Source organism: Artibeus jamaicensis, unplaced genomic scaffold (genome assembly GCF_021234435.1).
Source record: "Artibeus jamaicensis isolate MK-2021 breed Jamaican fruit bat unplaced genomic scaffold, CSHL_Jam_final contig_414, whole genome shotgun sequence".
NCBI lineage: Eukaryota > Metazoa > Chordata > Mammalia > Chiroptera > Phyllostomidae > Artibeus > Artibeus jamaicensis.
The window spans coordinates 1,669,403-1,680,910 of NW_026521822.1; the positions used below are offsets into that span (position 1 = coordinate 1,669,403).

Sequence of the window (11,508 nt, forward strand, 5' to 3'; positions counted from 1 at the left end):
TTTGTACAAGCATTAGACAATGGATTTTATTTTAAAAGTTTCTTTCTCTATTCTGGGGATCAGGGGTGAAAACTTTCACTCCAAAATTTGGCCAGAGGACAGAGGCTTTTTCATGGATAAAGCCAAGAGGGACAGATGAAGACCTCTTCCCTTACAGTGCTGGTGTTCAGATGAGGTTTCTCACCTCAGGGCACAGATTGACCCCTACCAAGATCCCTGCATGGGGTGCTGGGAAGAGAGAGCACGTCTGTTTCTGGAAGCAGAGTCAGGCCATAAAAAGGTGGTGAGATGGCTGGCTGATGTGCTGTGAGAGTTGGTTGTGTGCCGCCAGTGAAAGACATATTCCAAGTGCCATATGTACTTTGGGACGCTTTGGCAATGTCTACAAAACAGAAGCACAGGGAGTTACTGGAAAACAGGGAGAGCGAAGCATGGAGGGGGACATTAATACCTGTGGGGGTGGCTGATCATGGGACCTGGAAGCTATGTGATGCTTTCTCACAAACAGGATGTCACAAAGACATTGAACTTTGGGTAGTACTTGTTTGGGAAGCCTGGCTGGGCACCTGCTGTAAACATGAGCCAAAGTAATGTTTCAGGCTCTTGGAGAAGGATATGACAACCCTCCATGGGATGCCTGTAGCTGTGGAAACTCTCAGCAACCAGCACCTGGCTGCTCTGGGTCTCAGCAGAACCAATTCTAGGGTCTCTTCCTGGGAGTGGGGAAGACAGGCATGATGGAAACCCAAGTCCATGATAGAGATGGGAGGCCCCACCTCCTGACTAGTACGTCCTCCTTGACAAGGCTCCTCTGGGTTGTGGCCTCGGCTCGCCCAGCTCAGTTTTAGTAAGAATCCTCCCACCTTGACACCTAACCAAGTTCCTCTTTGTAACTTGTATTCACTGGCCCCCTCACCCTGACCACGGCCTGAATTCCCAAATGCCACTGCCATACTCTGAGTCACCTCAAATATGTGCTGAAACCTGTATTGCTGACAAATATGGGTACAATTTCTCCAGAATGCTTAGAACCCAGGCCTGGTAAGAACATCTCACCAGAGGTCACAAGGCTTGTTTTAGCCTCCCCTGCCCTCTGCTCTCCCATGGGACAGGTAAATGTTGCCATGACAGGTGTCACAGGGGAAGGCATAGGGGGATTCAAGCCTCTTGGGAAAACTATAATTTTGAAATGGGCAGAAAACTTATTGGATGTCCTTCTAATGGGTGTGGTCTGGCAGACCCTTCCTGGATTAGCTGAACTATGGTGTCTGTGCCTTTCATTGTCACTGAGCTGTTTTATGATCCCATAAGGTGTAGAAAACAGAGATCAACATAAAGGATTCTTGCCTACAGAGAGGCAAAGGATTGTCATCTTGGAGAGGTGCAACCGATTCCTTCTCTGTGAATATGGACCAGTGTTGTATTTGTTGCAGATCCATTTTGCATTCCTGGATGATTGTGAAGATGTCTGTGCTATAGATTGTTCTTTGAACCAGATTTTACACCTTGTTGGTTCCCATACACTATAAATTAACAAAGTAAAATTGTTGACACATGTTTATCTTATACTTATCTCAGGGTAAAGATTTTACCCTTTTAAAAGATTATACTTTAACCCCTCTCAGAGAGAGCTGTTACAGAAGGCTTCCCCAAGGCAGTGACAACTGAGCTGAGACCAGAAGAAAAACGCAGAAGATAACCAGGTGAAAGGGGGAAGAAAAAGTGCAAAGGGCCTGATATTAAGTGGAACATGGAAATAGTCCAGGAATCTTTCCCAATTCCCCATCTCACTCAGCAACCTGATCCAGAGTCTGACTATGGGTGTCTCTATAGCAGTCAATACAAACTGACCCCTGCCTCCAAGTATCTTTCATTGACCCCACTCCCTGAGATCTCTGTGTTTCCTTAATGTGCCCAAAACTCTGCTTTCTTTACCTACCCCAGGTGGTGGAGAATGCAGCTAAGAAGAAGATGTGGGGCAGCCAGCCTTCCTTCAAAGTTCAGCTCTAGCTCTGTGACTTTGAAAAGGTTGTATGATAGGTCTGTGACTCAGTTTCTTCATCTATAAAATGTGGGAAATGTAGAAAATCTAGAAAATGTGGGGAGCTAACTAAGAGACAGACTAAGATGGCAGGTAGATGAGCATAAGAATGAAAGTTCATTGCTGATAAAATGAGGGCCTTGGCTCTGTTTTACCTTTTGGAACCATCCTTGAGAGGCCCAGTTTGAACCCAGGCTTATTTCATTAAGGAGTGGAGTTGTCCTACAATCCACATCTCTTTCTCCTTGCCTCTCCCCATATGCGTTGTGTGTTTAATTTGTTCCTGTGTTGTTGAAGTCACATGACTTCATGTATTTTTCTCTAAACAGTATGCTTTTAAGGGTAAGCCCACTTTGCAGCAGCAGCACCTAGTTGCCTCTCACTCTTGTTTCTAGCATGTGTCCACCACAATTTCCTCCCACTTCTCCCAGGCAGACATCAACTGTCCACCTGCACAGAGAAACTGAGACAAGCATCCCCATCATTCCCAGAAAGGAGATGGGCACAGTTCTCCACAGTAGGCAATGAGTAACAAAGTAAACACAAGTTAGTTTCACTAAGTTCTGCCCACTTTGCTTCATTTGCCAGAACTTGTCTACATTTCTTCTTAGGGAATGAGGAATGTTGTTTCCCTCACATACCCACACTGGTTATCATATAGCTTTCAAATTTATGCAAATTGGTTGGATGTGAGGTGGACAATCTTTTGTTAAATTTGCCTTGCTCCGATTACTATTGAGTTTGAAAATCTCCATTCATCAGTTGGCCACTAATGTTTCCCCTTCTCTCAGAGTTTTCAGTTGTGCCATTTCCTTTTCTATTTTGAATTCATCACTTAGTATATTCTCTACTGTGTGGACTTTTCCTATCTTTATCTGCTTTATATTTTTATATTTGTTTATATCTTTAACTGATGTAACCAAATCCCTTAATTTATGGCTATAGGTAAAAATGTTAGTCTAATTTAAGAAGTTCTTTACTGCTCCAAGATGACATATCATCCACATTTTCTTTTATTAATGAAACTTTTGTAGCTTTATCTTTCATACCTAGGATTTTATCCATCTGAAGTGACCTTGTACAAAAGATTTTTTCCATATAGTGAGTCAGTTTTCCAAAGACACCTACTAAACTCTTTCCCAAGGTCAGTTCTCCATGACAGGGCCATGCTGTTTGTATTATTCCTATGGCTTCATAGAGGTCTAGTGTTTTGTAGAGTGAGCCCTCTGCTCTTTTTTTAAAATTTAACTATCAATTTGTTTACCCTTGTTCAGCTACATCAATGCTAGAATAAGTTAAGTACATCCCTCAAACATGCTAATGAGATTTTGATTGAAATTGAATTTGTTCTGAAGATTAAGTGAAGAACTGCCATCTTTAAAATATTAAGTCACCACCCTAGATGGTGTGGCTCAGTTGGTTGGCACATTTCCACAGACCAAAAGGTCATGGGTTCGATTCCTGGTCAAGGCACATGGCTAGGTTGCAGGTTTGGTCCCCGGTGGGGGCGCATACAAGAGGCAACCAATGTTGCCCTCTCATATCCATGTTTGTTTCCCTCTCTCCCTTTCTTATCTCTCTAAAATCAATAAGCATGTCCTTGGGTGGCCTTAAAAGAATATATATATATATATATATCTATATATATATATATATATATATATAAAAGAATATATATATAGTATATATATATATACTATTCATTAATATGTTATATTTTTCCTTCTATTCACCTTGTTTTATGTTCTTTTATAAAAACCAACCATTCTCTGAAAGCCTTGTGACTTCTTTGCTAGACTAACTCTTAGGTCCTTGAGAGATTAGTTTGCTCACATTAATGGCATCTTATTTTTTTAATTGCTTTTTTCTAATTAGTTACTGCCAATGTAAAGAAATGCTAGCATTTTTGTAAGTTTATCTTTTATCTAGAATCTTACTGAACTCTCTTATCATTTTGTAGTTGTTGATGTTGCTTGTCTATTCATCATATAGGATTTTCATATAGCTGATCAATGTTCTTATTTATTTTATTTTGTTCCTAAAAATAAAGATAGGTTAACTTTTTCCTTTTGACTCTTTATATATTATTTCTTGTTTGTGTCTGATTGAGGTGTCAGGAACATTAAGCTCCAGTTAACAGTCATGGAGGACTAGGTATCCTTGTTTTATACTTGGGATCACAAAGAGAATTCTTCCAACTCCATGAGAAACCTGGTGTAGGTTTTTTTCAAGACCGCCTTTATCAAGTTAGGAAAACTTCTTTTTGATTAAAAAAATTATTCTATTATTCAATTACAGTTGCCTGCATTTTTCCCCCACCACTCCCCCCCCACCCCAGCCAAACCCACCTCCCGCCCTCGTCTCCACCCTGCCCCTTGGTTTTGTCCATGTATCCTTTATAGTAGTTCCTGAAAACCCTTCCCCCCATTATCTCCTCCTCTTCTCCCCTCTGGTTACTGTTAGATTGTTTTTAATTTCATGTCTCTGGTTATATTTTGTTTGCTTTTTTCTTGTGTTGATTATGTTCCAGTTAAATGTGAGATCATATGGCATTTGTTCCTCACTGTCTGGCTTATTTCATGTAGCATGATGCTCTCCAGTTCCATCCATTCCGTCGCAAAGGGTAGGAGCTCCTTCTTTCTCTCTGCTGTGTAGTATTCCATTGTGTAAATTTACCACAGTGTTTTGATCCACTCATTTACTGATGGACATTTGGGTTGCTTCCAGCACTTGGCTATTGTGAATTGTGCTGCTATGAACATTGGGGTGCATAGGTTCTTTTGGATTGGTGTTTCAGGGTTCTTAGGGTATAATCCCAACAGTGGAATTGCCATGTCAAAAGGCAGTTCCACTTTTAGTTTTCTGAGGAAATACCATACTGTTTTCCGCAGTGGCTGCATCAGTCTGCATTCCCACCAACAGTGAATTAGGGTTTCCTTTGCTCTGCAGCCTCTCCAACACTTGTTTGTTGCTTTGTTTATGATGGCCATTCTCACTGGTGTGAAGTGTTATTTCATTGTGGTTTTAATTTGCATCTCTCTGATGGCTAGTGATGCAGAGCATCTTTTCATAAATCTCTGGTCCCTCTTATGTATTCCTTGGAGGAGTGTCTGTTTAAATCATTTGCCCATTTTTTAGTGGGTTTTTTGTCTCCCTGGAGTGGATTCATGTGAGTTCTTTATATATTTTGGAAATCAAACCCTTGTCTGAGGTATCATTGGGAAACATGTTTTCCCATACTGTTAGTTCTGTTTTCATTTTTTTAAATAATTTTATTTAGTTATTTTTCAAGTACAGTTTTTTTGTCTATTTCTCCCATCCCAGCCCCCACCACCCTGTGTGTTTTCATTTTAATGCTGTTTTCTTTGGCCATGCAGAAGCTTTTTAATCTGATGAGATCCCATTTGTTTATTCTTTCCTTTATGTCCCTTGCTTTAGGGACATATCAGTGAAGATGTTGCTGTGTGGAATGTCTGAGACATTCCTGCTGATAGGAAAACTTCTTGATTGTAGTTTTTTGAGAGCCTTTAGAAAGGGCTAACCTTTTCAAATACTTTTTCAGCACATATTTTTCCCATTAGTTCATGAATATGAATTAATCAAATTTTTTAATTTAAACCTTTTTTACATTCCTGGGATGAACCATATTTGATTAAGATTTCTCAACAATTTATTATGAAAATTTTCAAATGTATAGAAAAGTTGAATTTTACAGTAAACTATATATATCCATCTTTAGATTAATACCTTACTAAAAACTTACTAATATTTTATATGACCTACATTTTGCTAACATATCTATTACCACATAACTGTTTACCACATATCTATTCACTCATCCATCCCTCTAGCCATCCATCAGTTCATCTTATTTAATTTTTAAATATTAATTTACAATAACTTGTATTATTATGTACCTTATATATATATATATATATATATATATATATATATATACTGTGTGTGTGAATTAACCTGTGTGTTCATCCTCTGTATTCATAGATTGTGTGCCCATGACTTCATTACTTGGGTATTTGTTTATACAGTATAGGCCCCATTAAGAAGCCCATCTGCATTACTCCCTTCTGAGACTCAACAGTTTGGCTGGACTAAACGATTAAGTTGGTGAAGTATGGGATGGTCTATTGGCTTCACTTAAAATTGCTTTTCTTTTCTGCCCTAATGGTTCAGACAGAAAAGGGCTGAAAGTGTTAAAGTGGGAAATTCTAGAATATTTCCACTCAGCCTGAGTTAGGTATAGTGAGCAAAAAGGCTTTGGACAGGTGTGACATTACTTGCACACCTTACTCCAAGGAAACCACTCCTTTCTTAGTCTGAGACAGAGTAGACTTAGTCCTTACCTTTGTCACTTAGTTGTTATGGTTGTACCTTCTAACCCTCTTGCTAAATTTGTCACCTCCAGAATATGACAAGATTGCCCACTTGTCCAGCAATATCATCCTTTGGACATCATGCACAATGCTTCAGGGGAAGCCAATTGACCTGGACTTTGCCAGATCCTTCTCCTTTGCATGAAAGCCTCCATCTAGTCCAGATGCCCTTTCTGTTAGGGATCTCTGGACCAGGGAATAGATAGGACTATTTCCTTGGCCAGCAGGAAGTAGCTACAGAAGAATGAGATTTTTGCCCCTTTATCTTTGTACGATTACAAATTCCAGAGTGTTAAAGGGGGAAATTATAACAGGGGAGACTGGCCAGATCACTGGGGAGTGGGGCAACTCCAATCTGGTATGAAAGGCTATGCTCCCTGGAATGGGGGAGGGAATCCTGAGATAGCAAGAGAGCCTGCCTTCCCCAAAGAAGGGGAAAGGTCATAGAAAATCCCAAGGTGGTGGATTGAAGCCCCGGATGGGGTGTGTGCCATAACCCCGGGTGAGGGTAAACAAACTGTGTGTGATACCCTGCCCCAAGCAGTGATGCTGTGCCCATGTGTGACTGAAAAAACTGTCTTACCTGATTCCAGATCATGGTGGGTGGTGGAGGGGCAGAGACATTGTTTGGGCTGTCTTGAGTGGTGAATGCCAGCTGAGATTGGCTGGGAATTTTAACACCTCTGCCTCATGTGGGGTTTGGGGGGCAAAAGATTCAAAATAAAGCACATATGGAAGCTCTCTTCCTTTCTTCTCACTAAGCCAGTCAGGGGTTGGGGGCCCTGAGTGTTCCTGGGCCAGTGGGCCCCGGAGACCATTTAGTCTGACAAGCTCCACACCCCTCCCTATGTGAGAGGCAGTGGCAGTGATGGCACTGTGCTGTGCTGTGTAGTCCTGCCTGGACATGTGCATGGACACACCAGCCAGCCAACAGCTGGGGACATGCAGCCCAAGTGCTGGGCCAGTGGGCAGAAGCCAGAAGAAAGTGCAGCATGCTGTGAGTAGGACATTGGTGTGTAGGCTCCAAAAGACACCTAGAGCCAAACTGTGACTGGGAACCAGATAAACCATCTGTGATCCCCCCAAAACAGTATTTTTAAATGGGAGAAGGGATCCTAGGTGCATCCTTGAATTGAGCTGGCAAGGGATGGAGGGGTTATTTGCCTATGGGTTTTTTTTTAAGGGAATGGGATTTGAGGCAGAAGCCCATTATTCTTCCAAAATTGTAGCCTTTAAATAAAAGACTCCTTTTCCTTTTTCACCAAACCTCTGCCTCTGGATTTTATGGGTGGCATGCAGCAGAACCCCATATGGCTGTATGTTAACAGGGGAAAGCTCAGAAAATGGTTGTAGGCCTTTTACAGAGGAAGAAATTGTTGACCTAAGAGAGAGTCATTATGATTTCATGCTGAAAAACAGAAAGATCAGCACATAAAAATTCAAAAAGAGTTAGCTTTACAAGGAGAGAAGTTAAGACTAGAAAGTGAAGCATTATAGGCTTCTCAGTATGAAGCAGCTAGGGCAGCAAAGCAGCAAAGGTTTGTGGAACAGGAAAGGCCAAGTGCCATGCATGGGCCACCCCTCCAACAGTACACAATGTCAAAGGCAGCACTGGAAGATGACTTTGACTCTTGTTTGTGAAACAAAGTAAGAGTATGAAGTTTTTCCAAGTAGTAGATTCTTATCAGATGCTATAGTTTTGACACCAAATACAGAAAGCAGTTGTAATTTAATGACCAAAACTAAATCGAGTAGTGGAAATGCTAATAGCACTTCCTTAGATCGAGTGGGGAGATGAAGAAGGAATCAATCCCATGTTTCCAATGAGAAAGTTTCTAAAACATAGGAAGACGTTCTCTGTGCTTCCTGAAATTGCAGGACAATTTCCTTCACCAAATCAAGGAAGTTTTCTTTCACTACTTTTTCAAATAGATTTCCAATTTCTTGCTCTTTCTCTTTTTCTGGCAGCCATGTGTTGTGAATGTTGGACCTCTAGTTGTCCCAGACTATCCTCATTTTTTTGGATTTTTTCTTCTTGTTGTTTTTATTAGTTGTTTTTTGGTTTCTTATGTTTCAAATCATTGACTTGATTCTCAGCTTCACCCACATCTAGTTGTTTCCCTGTAAATTTTTCTTTACACTATTTCAATTAGCGTATCCTTTGTTTCTGACTGGATATTTTTTATGCTGCTGAGGTCCTCACTAAGTTCCTAGAGCATGCTTATAACCAGTGTTTTGAACTGTAAATCTAACAGATTGCTTATCTCCATTTTGTTTACCTGTTTTTCTGGAGTTTTGATCTGTTCTTTAACTGGGGCCCTGTTTATTTGTCTCCTCATTTTGGCAGCCTCCCTGTGTTTGTTTCTATGTATTATGTAGGTCTTCTTTGACTATATGTCTAGTAATGTGGCTTAATGTAGTAGGTGTCCTGCAGGGTGCAGTGGCACAGCCTCCCCTATCACACAAGTCCTGTCTGTACTCAAGGTGTGCCCTTTATGTGGGCTGAGTACACCCTCTTCTTGTAGTTGAGTCTTGATTGCTGTCAGCAGATCAGTGGGAGGGATTTACCCAGGCCAGTCAGCTACAAGGATTGGCTGAGACCACTTAACACCAACATTTGCCCTCCATGGAGGATCACCTATGCAGGGGCAGGTGGTGGTGCTCAGACATGGTTTGTAGCTGTCCACTGGGTGTGTTGGCCCTGGGTTTTCGCATGTGATGCAGGTCAAGGTCAGCCCCCACCAGTTTTTTACCGGGGGCCACCTTATCTAAGCTATAAAGCAATCTGAGATGGCTTCTACTTGTGCTGGGCTTGGAGATTTTCAGGCAAAATCAAGCTGTGAATGTAAGCTGGCTACTGCTAGTGCCTGGCCAGGGGCTCACTGAGGCCAACTGTTGCTTATTTGAGAGGATGTAGAAAGTTTTGCGGCATGAGTCAATATAGCCATTCATATGGAAAAGCAGCCTAGTGGGCCCCCAAATTGAGTGGGGCAGAGTCTCTGGGATTCTCCATGGTAGGTCAAACAGGGCTAGCCAGGTTGATAGAGTCAGATATTGCAACCAGCTTGCTAGCTCTGTGGTGGCTCTGTGGGGGGAGAGGCCAGAAAAAGAACAATGGGCTCTGCTTGCATTTATGCCAGACACCTTATTCTCTCTCAGCATGCCACTGGTACCTTCCAAGCTGCCACCTTGATGTTAGAGCTCATAGGGAGTAAGTCTCAGTAGGTAAGTCTGTGTGTGGGTTTTTTAAGAGGAACTGCTTAGAGCTCCAGCAGTTTTTTTCACTGACTCAATCTCTGCCGGCTTTTGCAGCCAGAAATTATGGAGACTTACCTTCCTGGCATTGGAACCTTAGGCTGGGGAGTACCTGGTGTGGGTCTGGGACTCTGCTTCTGAGATATCCCTTCCAAATTTTATCCACTACACATGGATGGGAGACTAGCCCATTCTGTGTCTGTTCACCTCCTACCAGTCTGGATGGATGTGCTTTCTTTAGTTCGTCACACTTCCATTCAACACCATTTCTGATGGCTCTGAGTGATAGTTGTTCTATATTTTATTTGTAATTTTGATGTGATTGTGCGAAGGACAAGCCATGTCTGCCTATGACACCATCTTGACTGGAAATCCAATTCACTCTTTTTTAAAGTATATTTTACTGATTATGCTATTACAGTTGTCCCTTTTATTTTCTCCCCTTTATCCCCCTCTCCCAAGCATCCCCATTTCTTCCAGTATTCCCCCCACTTAATTCATTCCCATGAGTTTTTCATATAAGTTCTTTGGCTTCTCCATTTCCCATAATATTCTTATCCGCCCTCCCCTCCCTGTCTATTTTGTACCTACCAATTATGCTTCTTCTTTTCTGTACCTTTTCACCCATTCTCTCCCCTCCCCCCTCCCACTGGTAACCCTCCATATAATCTCCATTTCTGTGATTCTGTTCCTGTTCTAGTTGTTTGCTTAGTTTGTTTTTGTTTTTTTAGTTTCAGTTGTTGATAGTTGTGAGTTTCTGGTTATTTTATGGTTCATATTTTTGATATTTCTTCTTAAATAAGTCCCTTTAATATTTCATATAATAAGGGCTTGATGATGATGAACTCCTTAAACTTGACTTCATCTGGGAAGCACTTTATTTGCCTTTTCATTCTATATAATAACTTTGCTGGATAGAGTAATCTTGGATGTAGTTCCTTGTTTTCAATGATTTTGAATATTTCTTTCCTGCCCCTTCTTGCTTGTAAGGTTTCTTTTGAGAAAGCAGCTGATAGTTTTATGGGTACTCCTTGGTAGGTAACTCTCTTCTTTTCTCTTTCTACTTTTAAGATTCTCTCCTTATCTTTAATCTTTGGCACTTTATTTATAATGTATCTTAGTCTATTCCTCCTGCTTGGGATTCTCAGATTCCTGGACTTATATGTCTATTTCCTTCATTAGATTGGGGAAGTTTTTTTTTCATTGTTTTTTCAAATAAGTTTCCAATTTCTTGCTCTTCCTCTTCTCCTTCTGGCACCTTTATGATTCAGATGTTGGAATGTTTAAAGTTGTTCCAGAGGTTCTCAGAGAGTACCAGAGAGGCCTGAGAAATGTCTGGCCTGAGAGGACCAGAGAACCATCAGCCTGTCCTCATTTTTTTGATTTCTGGTTTCTTCATTCTCTTCCCATTGAATGTTTATTTCTTCTTTTTGTTCCATATCGTTGATCTGAATCCCAGTTTTCTTCCCTTTACTGTTAGTTTCCTGTATATTTTGCTTTATTTCACTTTGTATAGCCTTCACTTTTTTCTTTATTTTGTGAGCATACCCAATTATTTCTGTAAGCATCCTGATTACCAGTGTTTTGAATTCTGCATCTGATAGGTTGGCAATCTCCTCATCACTTAGTTCTTTTTCTGGAATTTTGATCTTTTCTTTCATTTGGGCCATATTCTTTGTCTTAGTGCACCTGTTATGTTGTAAGGGGAAGAGCTCTAGATATTTGCCAGCGTGGGGCAACCCACTTTGCCATGTTGTGGCACTATATATGTGGGGGAGGAGTCAGAGAGGAAAAAACACCATTTGCTTGGCTAATGCCCCA

The 11,508-nt window shown here is 41.1% G+C and overlaps 1 pseudogene; it reads left to right on the forward strand.

Annotated features, from left to right (window-relative positions):
• Positions 1-7,750: 7,750 nt before the first annotated feature.
• On the forward strand, positions 7,751-8,302 carry LOC119056414 (AP-1 complex-associated regulatory protein-like; annotated as a pseudogene).
• The last annotated feature ends 3,206 nt before the right edge of the window (positions 8,303-11,508 follow it).